This window comes from Ursus arctos, unplaced genomic scaffold (genome assembly GCF_023065955.2).
Source record: "Ursus arctos isolate Adak ecotype North America unplaced genomic scaffold, UrsArc2.0 scaffold_9, whole genome shotgun sequence".
In the NCBI taxonomy this organism is placed as follows: domain Eukaryota; kingdom Metazoa; phylum Chordata; class Mammalia; order Carnivora; family Ursidae; genus Ursus; species Ursus arctos.
The window spans coordinates 42,341,813-42,356,645 of NW_026623111.1; the positions used below are offsets into that span (position 1 = coordinate 42,341,813).

The window sequence follows — 14,833 nt, forward strand, 5'->3', positions numbered from 1 at the left end:
ATGCCCTTTCACCTTGGTTCTCCCCACGCTGACTTCAGAATTTGGTGCACTTAGACACATCGTGTTCCTTGTTATCTACTCTCATGCTCCCATAGTCTGTGCTACACATTTTGGAACTTTACACAGTGTCTTATTAGAGCACTGATTGGACAATGCATTTTTTGTGTCTGGTCTCTCCTTTTAGATTAAAACTTCTTACTGGCAAAAGTATGCCAAATTTCCTTTTCTTCTCTTTCTCTGAGCCTTTATCCCCCATATAAATGTCTGGGCTACAAGAGGGAGGCATGAGCATGAATGAGCTATCAGAATATTGCTATAACAAAACCGAAAATAAATGAAATTTAAAAATCAATTGAGCTGCTCTTAAGGTATATGGCTTTCCACTAGTTGGTGATTATTATCCTTGATTTTAAAAATGTTCCCGTTTTCTGTCTTATAGTATAGTTTAATTCATGCATTTAATTGTAGGTAAGGTAACACATAGCTGGTCTTATATCAGTTGTGGTGAATACATGAATCATATGTTAATTAAAAGCATGATGCTGTATTACCTCATTGGGTAATCTTAAAATGAACCATATTCTAAAGAGTGCACATGTGCACACACACAAAAATATGCTACTGGTTTCTGATAGATGATTACACAGCCTGATTTGGTGGTGTTCTAGAAATAGTGCAGTAGAGAGAATAAAAGATCCAGAAATTGATACAAACTCATAAAGTTTATATACCTGTTTTAGTTTTTTGACCCATGTTGTGCATTCATTCAATCATTCATTCCTTTATTGAATAAGTGGTATTGGGCACTGTTCTAAGTATCCAGATGAAAACAAACAGATGCAACAAGAAAAGATAAGACGATCCTCTCTTATCTTTTTAATCAATGGCATAGAGGACAGTACTAATATGTCCATTTATATAATTAAAAAACTGAGGGCAGAAGGTATTTATGTACTTGCCCAAATACATATAAGTAGTAAGTGGTAACATTAGGATTCAGATCCAGGTCTGTATGTCTTCAAGGCCCATGTACTTTTCAACCCCAGTTATTAATTTCAACCCCAGTCAACATTTATAGGAGATTAGCCTAAATTTCAAATAAAAAAATCAAAGGAATCTGTTAATGACTTTCCTTTAAACTACAGTAAGAATTGTCTACAGAAAATGTGTACCTTAGAAAACTGCATGTTTCTTGATATTGTTCTTGTACTCTGTGCAAGAATACAGCAAAAATCCTAAAGACAAAATTAAAAAGAATAAATCTTTCTCGCCACTCACACATATATACAATACATACCACACACACAGAACACTATACATACACACTTATGAAGTAACCTTCTAAAGTCATTTGCTCTGTTTCTCTCTGGTCAAGTCACATGACTATGATTTTTTTTTAATATCATATACTTCTCCTGGAGTAAAGATTTATTAAAAAATAATTCTTTACTTATTTCATGAAACAAATTCCAATGGCAGTAATATTTTTAAAGTATTCCTCTTTTCACTTAAAAATAAATGCCTAATAGTTTCAGGTAGCCTTAATTTTTTAAAAAAATAGACCCTTTCTTGATTTTTCAATTATATAATTTTTGTCAGTGGTGACATTACTAAGTACCCTTCAAACAGGTTGTTCTGTCTCATAGATGATATTTTTCAACAAGCCACACAATGCTACATAAAAAGATAGTGAATTTCAAATGTATAAAATGATTTTTAAGTCAATAATCAGTTTTACCATATCTCCTAACACTTGTATAAACCCAAATTTGTGCATTGAAGGGAAAGAAATATTCTGTATGAGGGGAGGGGGGTGGGGGAATGGGATAGACCGGTGATGGGTAGTAAGGAGGGCACGTACTGCATGGTGCACTGGGTGTTATACGCAACTAATGAATCATCGAGCCTTACATCGGAAACCGGGGATGTACTGTATGGTGACTAACATAATATAATAAAAAATCATTAAAAAAAAAAAAAGAAATATTCTGTATGTATGGTATTTTCTGCACACTGGGATATACATGTATATGCCAGTTAAAAACTGAACTCCAGCTAAAGACCAAAGTACAAGATACAAAGAAAATTTAAAAATATAACAATGAGTAAAAAGGAGTCTTTCTCTTTGGTTCAAACTGAAACTAAGGATTTTTCCTCGGCTTTTTCCTAAGTGTTTCAATCTTGGTTATAAATAGTAACTTTCACATTTCCAGTAGCTAATTTCCAGAAATATCCTAAGACTTCCAGGGTTTAGTTGTGCATCATTTGGGCAAGGCGAGGCTATTCTGCAGTATCAAACAACCTGAGAACTCTCAGCAGTTTAAAACAATGTTTATTCTTTACTCTTGTGCATATTCTGGGTCCGCAGTGGACTTTGCTTGCTCTTGGAATCACTGGGAACCTACGTGGACAGAGGCCGCGTCCTGACAAAGTCAGAGGAGGGAAAGAGAATGTGGAGAACCACGTGCTGGTTCTTAAAACTTCTGCTTAGAAATGACATATATCACTTCTGCTCACAGGCAACTGGCCAAAGCAAATCACAGGACCACACCTGTATTAACAGGGTGGGGATGAACAATTCTTCCACCAAGAGATACACCGAATATTTATAAATAATACAGTTTGCCACAAGCTCTAAAAGTGCTCTATGCCTAGGACTATAGTTTGTGAAATCAGCTCTCTGCTTTATTTCATTTGATCCTGATAACAACCCCTTGTGATGTAAGGTATGGGAAAGGTATGGGTGGTGTGCTGCAAAACCTTTCAGCAGAACCATCTCATCAACGTTCACTGCTTCTGCTATTTCTGGTCTTCCACATCAGCTGATCAGACTGGCGCAAAGAGTGGGACAAGGCCAGATCAAGGCCCCTTCCAAATGGCTCTGCTTCCTACCAGCTTCATGCATCCTACTTCCTGCCTTGGAGTGCTCCCAATTCCTTGTATTCTTTGCTATTCCCTGGAATGGAGTGCGTGGGTGAGGCTAGAGGAGTGATCACCAACAGGACAGAGCTGCCATGGGACATGAGGAGGCCCCCCAGTGTAGTGAAGCCTGGTCATCTGATCTGAGGACATGGTGCCACCACCAGAGTGCAGCTACGTCCTGGAGAGTGATTGAAGTGTTACATAGCGAGAACGCAGAGCGCCTGCTCCAGGGGAACCTTCTGGATAATTGCTAATAAATCACATGCTGAGATAGGTAATGGTGTACATGAGCTTCCTAGCTGATGAAACTCAGCCAGGGCCTTCAAGGGTGTTCAACTCTTCAGTCTCCAACAGGGGCCCTGGGTGACCCACAGATTGTTCCTGACCCACATGTCAACCTGCTCACTGCTTCTGCCACAATCCTAGGTAGATCCTCACTTCTGGTCACCACAGTCACGACACCTTTTTCTCCTACCGTGGCTGAAATGCAGACAGTAGCAACATGTAGACCGCGTCCCTTGGTTCTTATGGGGCTGCTTCCCCCACCCTGGAGCTGCAGGAGCTATACTGCCTTCCCTGTCCACCGTGCTGGGGCGGGTCCCAGCACTTCTTACCCGGACTCTTCGCCCTCTGCTCTGGGCAGTGTGGTACAGCGGCGAAGCACAACAATGCCACCATCAGACAGCCCTGAGCATAAATCAGACTGTATCACTTGTCAGTCGAATGTCCTTTGAAAACTCTGCCCCTCCATTACCTCATCTTTAAAATGGAAAGGATAATAGTACTTACTGCCAAGAGTTGTTATTGTAAGGGTCAGATGGGTTCAGGTGTAAAGCATTTCTCCCATGATCTGACCTGCAGAAAGCCCTCACTTATGCTAGCTACTGTTATGTTAATCATGATTGTGATGATATGCTGCTCAGCTGGGCAGGACGGACACACACACACACACACACACACACACACACGGCCTGCTATTGGGCCTGGATTCACTCAGTGCTTCTCTAAACCCTCCCCTTCCCTTCACCAGGAAGGTAGCTCCTTTCCCTAAGCCAGCAGAATGAGGAAGCAGCATGCCTTGTCCCCAGGCACCAAATCCCTCTCCTTTCCTTCTTCCCTCAGAGGCACAAAGTACAACACCTTGAATTCTGCCTCCATGAGGCCTTTTCATCCATGAAACTGTGCCAAAGCACCTCTGGGGCCAGCCCCCAGCCCTACTCCTGCTATCCTTGCCAGCTCTGCTCCTCAGGGTCACAGACCACCCCACAAGGTGCCTGGGAGGCACACTAGCATCCAAACGACCACTAAATATGTGGTAATGTGAATAAAGAAAACCAAAATTAGCTTACGAATGCTGAGAAAATCACATCTATGAAATTCAGGGGCTCACAAAATCGAAGTCCTCTCAACCTCCAAATTCTAAAGTTCCACTGAATTTGCCTTTTCCTCAGCGTTCTACCTACAGCCCATTACTCCCGTTGAGCAAATGGAGAGCAAATTAATTTGTTTTTCATCTTTTGGCAGGTTTCACAGTATTAGAGGAAAATAAAAGTGTTTTATCGACTTGTTAGTGCATCTGAAAGGCTTTCCGATCTATCCTCAAGTCAATGAATGCTCTAAGGGTATAGATCATCAAAAATAAAATTAAGGGCTTAAAAAAATGAAGAAAAGGAATAGCTGTCATGTCGCTGGAATCCTCTGGAAAGCAAACTTCAATGCTAAAGCAACCAGTAAATTTACAGCATGGTGTAACATAGTGCAAATAGCTCTAGAATAGGAAGGAATTTGTTGTGTTCAAGGAACAGAAAAGGCCCCCATACAGCTGGAGCACCATGGGTGAGGAGGTCACTGGTGTGAGATGTCAGAGAATGGTGTGGTAAAATGAGTTATTAGCCCCAATGTCTCGCTCCCTCTCCCTTTCTCTCTCTCTCTCTCTCTCTCACACACACACACACGTTCATATCCTTTCCTTTGACATATCACTGCAATTCCTCTCAAAAAGGAAGTAGATCGCCCTTACCCCTGGAATTTGCCCTGAAATTGTCTTTGGTTGATGGGATGTCAGTTGTGCTAAGTGCTTAGGTCTGCCCTGGTGTGCCGCCTTTGCCTGTTGGTGACTGTGCCACGAAGAGGAGAGGCCCGTGGAGCAGAATGGCCCCAAGCAAGCCTGCAGCATGAAGGAGAGCTGCCCATCCAAGCACCAGCCAAGCTGCACACGTGTGAGCAAACCGGCAGCATCAGCAGAGCGGCCCTGGCTGACTAGCGGATCCATGAGAAAAAGAGTTGTTTTAAGCCAGATTTTTTAGGGTGGTTTGTTCCTCAGTATCGCCCCGGCAATCTCTAACCAATACTGATAGTGTAGGGCTTTGTTTGCCAGAATAAGTGTCGGTTTTATTCCTGGGAGAGGTTTTTAAGGAGTGCAGCAGTATTCTCTGATTTACAATGAATGGATCATAAAACCCTTGCAACCATCCAGGTAAGAGAGGCTTGGACTAAAGTAAGACAACCGAAGGAGAAGAGAAGTGGATGGAATTGAGAAACTTTGTTGTTTGCGGGACCAGAGAAACAACGAGGTAGTAGGCGGGGCTGGGGAAATGCAAAGAGAAGGGAAGGTTTTGTTTATCTGTTTGTTGAAGACCTGAAATTACTAGAGCATGTCTGCATGCTGAAGGGAAGGATGGGGGGTGGGGGGTTGGCCCTGACCAGGGGCAGCGAGTGCAGACACAGCTCTCACTGTGAGCCTCAGCCTGTCCTAAGCTGTTCACCGAATCCTCCCTTTTAATCTGCATGACTCTGTGAAGTAGACACCATTAACACTGCATGTTACAGACGGGGCAACTGAGGTACACAGATGGTACATCACACACCTGGGAGGTGGGAGAGCCAAGATTCACACTCAGGCAGTCTCTCATGGCCTGTGTACTTAGCCACGAAGGCAAACTACTGAGGGGGCCCTGTCCCCAAGAAGTGCGAGGGGATGGGAGCCCAGTACCAGAAGAGATGTTGGTGTTCAGTATGCTCAGGGATGCTTCATTCGCAGAGACAGGAGTGAAAGAAAAACTCTGGTTACAGATAGAGAGAAGCTGTCTGCTGGACAGGCGATGATGAGGAGAGGGCTCCTGCTTTTCTTGTATCTTTATTAAGCAGTAGACAGGACAAGATTATCAAATGAATGTAAGTGAGGAGAAGAATTTAGGAGAGAGGAAAGGAAGTGAAATAGTCATGTTAGGGAGGGAGGAAGCTAATATACTGAGGAAATAAAGTACATTACGGTGCGCAGTAGCCAAGAATTTAAAGAGAGGCTGGCTAACACGCTTGAGTGCTTTTTCTCCACGTTATTTAGCTGTTTGGGTTCAGGCTTGAGAGAGGGAGGGAGACAGGAGAGGGAGAGGATATTTGCAGGGTGTGATTATACTGAGAGCGAAGGACCTAAGCTGGATATGGAGGGAACCAACAATAAAAGCAGGAAGGATAATAATAAAATTTTAAAAAATGAAAGAAAGTTCAATGAACTAAAGGGAGATGCATGTGAAGGACTGCTGGATTGGGAGGACTAGAACAGGCAGGCTAGAAGCATGGGAGATGCTGGTCAAGAGTCAGATACTTGAAGTAAAGATGTAGACATAGTCCAGTTACAGGCACCAGGAATGTCAAAGTTAAGACGTCAGGAGTGGTGGCTGAGGTAGAAGGAATAATCCAGAATCAAAGAAGCCAAGGTGCTGAAGGCAAAACCTCCAGAAAAGATGCCAGGGATGTGTGACAGGACAACAGTGAGGCAGGCTGGCCAGCCGTGAATGAGGAGGGTCTACGGGCCATAGATACAGCAACAGAGAGGGGTGGTAAAGTCTGAGGGCATAAAACCCAGAGGAACTGGGTGTTTGAAGGGAAGGAAGAGAGATGAATGGGGTGCTAGAAGGACATTCACCCTAATCTCCAGGCCCCATAGTATTCGAACTATGAATAATAATAATGATGATGCCAGAACACTGATAATAAGCTGCTTCCACTGGAGCTGACTGCAGCGGAAGTGATGTACACAGCAAGCACCCAGGTTTCAGTCAGGACAAACAAGTGATGAGGACATTCAGAGCAGCAGCTGGGGATCTGGAGGGTTTGCCGTGATAGCCCATAAATTCCAAATGGCCTGGGGAACAGTTTGGGAGGTTGGGGAAGAACAGGAAATTGGGTCAAATAAGTGGAGGTAGAGAACAGTAGCAGAGGGTACAGGCAATGTGGAAGCCTGGGGGATGTGGCCTTCTGGGGTATGTGAAGCATGATGGGATTAGTTCTGATAAGCCTACAGGGAGGCCTGGTGTCCACATTAGGTCAAACAACATGGGGTTATAGGGCCACATTCCTCTCCTGCTGACTGTGGTGGTGGTGGCCCTTGTTGGAAGGCAGAGTGTGAGGCCTTTTTCATCTGTTCAGAGATAGGGAGGGGCTAGCAGTACAGGCACAACAGAGTGGAAAAAAAGAATTAGAAAATTAATTCATCATAGTTCTGCTTCTATTGTATAACAAAGAATAATAATTTACCTGCTTAAATAGGACGGTGATTTAAAATATTAGTTATTAGAAAGTATTGAATCAGCTTCTTTCTTTCTTTCTTTTTTTTTTTTTTAAAGATTTTATTTATTTATTTGACAGAGATAGAGACAGCCAGCGAGAGAGGGAACACAAGGAGGGGGAGTGGGAGAGGAAGAAGCAGGTTCCCAGCAGAACAGCCTGACGTGGGGCTCGATCCCATAATGCCGGGATCACGCCCTGAGCCAAAGGCAGACGCTCAACGGCTGTGCCACCCAGGCGCCCCTTGACTATACTTGAATTCTAACGACTTAGTGAATCCAGACTTAAAACACACAAATGATTTACTTAGATGGAATAAGCATAAACAAGATCCTTCTTCAGGGTTCTTTCTTGCTGTGAACATTGATGAGTATCATCAGAACAGAAAGTATTCAGACTTGATTCTGCTGAAAAAGGCACTGTGCTGTTGGCGGGCATTCACTTGTTATTTATGACAGATAATCTTGTGGACATACTGTTTTGTTTCTAAATACAATATTTCATAATTCAACTGTTCACAAATGAGTGGCTGGTTGATGAGATTATAATACAACTACATAATATATCAGACAATATACCTATTAAAAAATGAGGTATATCTATATATGCCAGTAAAGTGAGAAAAAGGAAGAACTATTACACAACATGCAGAATGACTGTATGTGTGTGTACAGAGAGACACAGAAAGAATACACACAGGAAAAAGAGTTACTTATGATAGATAGTTTTTTTCGGGGTTACTTCTTTAGAGTAGAAATATTGAATGTTCCTTTTTTAAGTTTCTTCCATCTTTACCTTTTTTACATGTTCAGTTGTAGCACAGAGGAACAGGGAATAAATAAATAAGGGTCTATCTATCATGGCCAGCAGAAAATCTCAAAGGTCAATCAAAAGGTACTCATGTTCCTCAGAACATGTTCCTGTTTGTTGTTTAAGTTTGTCTGAACATTCACTATTGCATGTAGCTCCTTACATTTCCTGTTTTTCAAGTAAAACTGCATTTGCAGCAGGGTGTCCTGTATCCAAATAGATTGTCTGCAATCTAGTTTGCAGACTTGGTGACCTACAGATCTTTGTGAAAAGCAATCAGCACCGAGTCAGTCATCAAAAAGATCATCTTCTGACGGAAGAAAAAGCTGTTCTTTTCCAGGTGAGGAGGGGTGCCCAGAAGAGGAAGACAAGGAGATGAGTGGAATATCATGGAGTCTGCCTCCTTCATAGTCCACGACTCCGGTTTCGAACTGTGATGAAGAGAAGGTCTAACTATGAACCCAAAGGGCATGGAGAGGAAGCCCTCCCCATCCCACAACAGACTGAGAGACCACAATGTGGAACCAGCCCTGTGCCCGGCAACGTTCCCAGGGCAGCAGAAGGAGCCTGGTGAGGAAGGAAGAGAAAAATGTGAGTGCATAAATTTCTAAACACAAGCAGACATCACCTTGGGGATGCCTGAAATAAGGAGAAAATTTCAGGGAGGAGATAAAATAGAGGCCAAGATTTCCCATGATTTGGGCAACAATGTGAATAAGGCTGCATTTGCACTCAAGCCCTGTAGGAGCTCCAATAGATAAGTTTCTTATTTCCATGCTCCTGGTGCCATAGAAAAATATGGTCTACAGGACTACATTTGAATTTAGGTCATAACTTCTTTAGCCTATTCCTGAAGACTGCCAAAATACTTGGTTTCTCTTTTTAAACTCAAATTACTCTGTGCCCAGATCATAAAAATTCATGGAATCTTCAATTTACCTTTGAGCTCTGGTCTAATTTTTTATGACACATCTCCACTTGACATTGCGATGGAAACCGTCCTCTTTGAACATTTAATCAAACACTAATCACAAAAGGGTTCCTTACTTGAAGATCAGCTCCATGAAATCAGAATCCTTGAAAATGTACTTAATTTTAAGTTAAATCACTGAGTATTCCTAAATAAGAAGAGTAGTGTAAAAAAAAAAAAAGGTAGAGACTCCATGGCATTTGCCACATGCCTCCATTGAGGCCCTTGTACTTTTAGCAAAGCTGTCTTTAATTTAAGAATGTGCCGTAAGCTCTATTGGAAAGAACATAAATAATGTAAAGTGGAGCCTGGACAATGGCACGCTGGCTCAACTTCTCGGAGCATCATTCGTTAGATCCAGCTGCAAAAGCTAGAAGTTATAAAAAATGTATGTGGGACCTCTTTTTAAGCATTAACACACCACTACTTTAAATGTTGGTTCTGACTGAGAAATTCCTCTCTGCAGGTGCTTTTATCCCCATAACCTCAGCAAGCTGCCAGGGCCTCAGGAGACTAAACAAATTGCTAACTTAAAAATTCATTATAGTATCTGTTCCCTTTCCAAGACATAAAATGTACTCTATAATTTGCTCTCCTGAATCCCCTGAGACCTTGGTCTTCAAGGTCCTGTGTGCTTGTATGACGCCATCTTTTGTCCATTATTAATATACTGGATAGGCTTTTTAAAAACACATCACACCCAAAAGTCCTAGAATGGGAAGTGAAATGTCTCTAGCCAGCACTTTAATTTCCCTGAAGTAAGCAACAGCAAAAGTGATGACAAAGGTGATACCAACAAACTAGGTTGCTGGCAGGGAAGTGTGAGCAGTTCAACTCTATAGCTTGCATTTACCAACAGATGGTGGCAAATGGATGATGAGGTCCAGGGGCATGGAGTCACTGTTAGGAGTCCATGAACAAAAGAAGTTCAATTCTGTGCAGCTATGAAGAATAATATAAAATTATCAGGGATATAATATAAAGGCAGGAAGTTTAAGTAGGCATTATTTTAAAAATATAAAGATTAGCCATCCAACCAAAGGCTAAGACTTAGTACAGGTAAAGCAGCTGCTTACCTTCTCACATTTCAAAGACTCTCATAAAAAGAGCACATAAATCCAAGATGGTTACAACTCAAAAGGGCCAAGTCAAGATGCTTCTAGAATGGACTCAGGGGGAAAGGCAGAGAATCCAGAACCAGGGAAATGGACCCAGTCACAGAGCACAGTGAGAACCCTGAGAAAGCGAGAAAAGAGTGAGAAATGGGTGTTATCGATATTATTCCAAACTAAGCCATTGGGAGTCTAAGTCATGATTAATAACCAGATTTTCTTTCTCTAAAAGCATCAGTCTGCATTCAGTTCAAAGCACTTCCCTAAAATTTAGTCAATAGGCAAGCATAGTAGATAGACATGGATTAAAAGGATGAAAGAATGGAAAGGCCTAACTTAAGAAAAATCCATGGATTATTTAAAGATAATGTTTCTTTTTTTGAAATAAAGCACCTTTTGGAATGCAGTGGTAGATGGAGGTAAAGAGAACAATTTGATTAGACAAGGGTACAAGAAAAGTCTGAGAACGCTAAGAGTTTGGCCAGTCATCATAATCCACTACGGATGAGATCACAGATAAGCAAAATCACTTTAAAGAGACAGAATGGCTAAATTAAGAGTGTGATCTGATGGTAAGTCACTCTTGACGATACCAGAATACATGATGAAAGAATGTGTCACTCAGAACCGAGCATCTGTGCAATATGACTGGTTCACTCTAGAGGTGCTCTTAGCCACAGGACTTGGATTTGTATCAGGCATCCCCTTGGCCTGGATAAAAGATCCCTTGAGACTATTTACATAACATTACTTCAATTTTGTCTTCACTTAGCATCCCTCTATGAATTCAGCCTTTCAGTCACCCTGATACAGGAAAGATTCATTAAATGATAAAAATAAATATTTTAGTGGCTGAAAAGGGATAGTCCCCATCGAAATTAATAAATCAACATTCAGATATACACCATTCTCTTGTAAGTTAACATCTGTCTGTCCTCTTCTCTTGTCTCAGGACGCGTCTCATGAGGCACTGGCATGGAAACTTCTAGAACCACAAATCAAACATCAAACCAGGACAACAGGAATTTTACCACCTTGTGGGGCAGCTTGGCAGCCAGTTGGTTAGCCCCCCCTTAAGTGGCTCTACCTCCACATGTAAAAAAAATGTAAGAATACATGATCCACTTACTATCCTGTGAATTTAGCACTAGTGACTATGTGAATCAGAAATCAACTATATAAATCAATAACCAATATTAAACCCATTAGATTGTATAAGAGTAGCCACCATATCTATTTTGTTTGTTGTGGGCCGTAATACACTACCTGACCTGTATTACAAACTCAAGAGATATTTTTTTGAATAAATAAAAATTTAAGAAAGGAAGGGAGATAAGGGAATAGGGTAAGAATTTAGGTTCTTTCCAGATTAAGCTGCTGAGTGAGATGTGATGACTTTTCATATGACTATCATGCCAAGTGGTTTCCATCCTTTGGAGCAGCTATTCATAAAAGAGTTTGGACGCAGAGAGAACTATGAATATATATCAGTCATGTAATTGGTCTGTTCATTATAATACGAGGCCGTGAAGATTCGTGGTGTTCCTGTTTGTTGGGGGAGGTCATTGAGAGGACGTGACCTATGAGCTGGACCGCAGCAATCAGAGATTCCTCACCGATCCCCTGTCCTTGGAATGTGCATCCTGCTTGCCTTTCCTGCTCCTAGAAGCTGCCCCCAAGGGTATAGCCTTGAGATAGTGATGTGGCGTTGAGTATTTGTGACCGAACCCAGTTAAGGCCTTTATGTCAACTTTTACAACCAGGCAGGCAGGTATGGAGATCTACCCCTATTGAGACCACCCAAGACAGGCCTCATATGTAATTCTCTTGCTTACTATACCTGCCACCTACCAATCTGGAGTGAACTGCCTCTTTCTTCAGTCTTCCTGCCCTCTGTGTATGGGGGTTAGTTTTGGGTTACACTTGAGAAGTTCCCTAGAAGGTTGCAAACTAACATGCTTTACTATAAACTGAGATTATTTAAAAATCATTTCCTGTTTATATTTACTATCCAGCTTGAAGAAAAGAGGCACATGAATGTCCCTGAATGAATAGAAGGAGAGAATAACAACCCATGAAAAGGTGGATAAACAGCTACCTTTATGCTGTGCTTGTTATCCAAGGGAACAGAGCATGATAAACCAGAGCAGACAACCCAGCACGTTCATGCCTTTGTCATGGAGGCTAGGCCGGCCTTCTGCACACTGTATGCTGCTTTGTCATCTTCTATTACGCTGTGTTGAAATATTATGAACTCCCTAACATCAAAGCTACTTCTATGCTTTTAAAACATCAGAGTTTAAGGTCCAAACCAAAGACCTAAGGCCTTAGGAAAAGGAGGCTAAGATTTATAATCTAGCGAGGACATTGTGTGAGTGCAATAAGCCAGACATAAAAGGACAAATACTAGATGATTCCTCTTTTTTTTTTTTTAAGATTTTATTTATTTATTTGACAGAGAGAGACAGCCAGCAAGAGAGGGAACACAAGCAGGGGGAGTGGGAGAGGAAGAAGCAGGCTCCCAGCCGAGGAGCCTGATGTGGGACTCGATCCCAGGACCCCGGGATCACACCCTGGGCCGAAGGCAGATGCTTAACAACTGAGCCACCCAGGTGCCCTAGATGATTCCTCTTATGCGAGGTACCTGGAATAATCAACTTCATAGAGACAGAAAGTAGAATAGAGGGTTCTAGGGCCGCAGAAAGGAGGGGTGGGAATGGGGAGTTAGTGTTTAATGGGTACAGAGTTTCACTTGGGGATGATGAAAAAGCTCTGGAGAAGGTTAGGGGTGATGGTTGCACAACAGTGTGAATGTACTTAATGCCACTCAACTGTACACTTAAAAATGGTTAAAATGATAAATTTTATGCTATGTATATTTCAAAACACACACACACAGACACACACAGACACACACACACACAAAATCCAGGAAGAAATTAGTTACTCTCTAGACTCTGAAGGCACAATTTGAAAGGAGCAAAACCAGTAGCCCAGACACGGCAACCTCTTTTTCCCACTCACATGGTCAGTATACTGAAATGTTCTGAGAATTAATCTTCCATTAAGACCCTGGGGTGAACATAGTTAGAATGACCTCTGCCATTCCAAAACTCAAGCATCTACTATTAATAGCCATCATTATCATTTACTGAAGGCCTGTTATGTACAAGCACTGATCCCTTCACACGAGCCATTTCTTTAGAAGGTAATTCAAAGACCCTTGTGTTCTGGCCCCAGCTGACCTCTCCTGCCTTACTCCTCTTGGGCTCCATGTTCAATCCACACAGAATTATTTGAATTTCCCCAGAATGTATCACATTCTTTCACCCCTGCAGCTCTTCACACACACACACACACACACACACACACACACACACACACACACGTACACGCGCACACACACATGCCTTTTCTTGTTCTCCATGCAGCTCCCTCCTCTCTACACGTGGCCAACTTTGGAACATGCTGCAGGCTTCAGCCTCAAGACCTTGGCTTCCTCTAGTAACTCCCCTGATCACAGCCTGACCCAGTATTTCTCAAACCTGGTTCCACATTAGAATCACCTGGGGAACTTAAAAATTACTGGTTCCCAAGATACACCTCTAGCAATTCTGATTTAACTAGTCTATGGTGTGACCAGGGTATTGGTAGTTTTTTAAAAAAACTCTCCAGGGGGTCCTAATGAACAGTCAAGGCAGAGAACCACTGACCTGAACTGAGTTATTTATTTTCCCCCTTAAGCACCTGAGGCACCCTCAAGCTCCTCACTGTCTTAGCCAGCATCTAATCTTGTTGTAATCAGCGGTTAGCTTGGCTCTCCCTTTTGAACACAAGCTCCTTGAAGGCAAGCTCAAGTTCACCACTGTATCCATAAAACCTAGAACAGTGCCTGGCACATGGTAAGGGCTCAATAAACACCGTGATTGAATTAATTTTGCATCCACTCTGTATGACAAGCATTATCATCCTCAATTTAAAAATGAGCCCACAGGGGCGCCTGGGTGGCACAGTGGTTAAGCGTCTGCCTTCGGCTCAGGGCATGATCCTGGCGTTATGGGATCGAGCCCCACATCAGGCTCCTCTGCTATGAGTCTGCTTCTTCCTCTCCCACTCCTCCTGCCTGTGTTCCCTCTCTCGCTGGCTGTCTCTATCTCTGTCAAATAAATAAATAAAATCTTAAAAAAATTAAAAAAATAAAAATGAGCCCACAGAGGCTTAGAGAGGCTAAGACATTTATCCCAAGTCCACAGGAAGTGAGTGGCAGAGCCAGGATTAGAACTTCACTCTCTCTGACGGCAAAACTGTATTTACTATACACTACAGTGCCTTCAAACTTCTTGAATAAGTTGCTCATATCAAATGAGTTGTTCCTGCTGAGCAAGTTAGAAATAAAGGTAAAACTGGAAATTGCAAGTGTGCTGTGAATAACTGTAAAATACATCCCAAAATT

At 42.2% G+C, this 14,833-nt stretch overlaps 1 long non-coding RNA gene across 2 annotated transcripts in view; it reads right to left on the minus strand.

Annotated features, from left to right (window-relative positions):
* LOC130543233 (uncharacterized) overlaps window positions 1-14,833 on the minus strand; it is a 136,211-nt gene that overhangs the window by 95,727 nt on the left and 25,651 nt on the right. Inside the window, exon 5 of one of the 2 annotated variants that reach the window (XR_008958408.1) lies at window positions 1,170-1,235. The exons of the other annotated variant lie outside the window; for it this stretch is intronic. This is a non-coding gene — a long non-coding RNA (uncharacterized LOC130543233). Of the gene's footprint in view, window positions 1-1,169; window positions 1,236-14,833 lie in introns of those variants that run through there. 2 annotated transcript variants of the gene reach the window in all.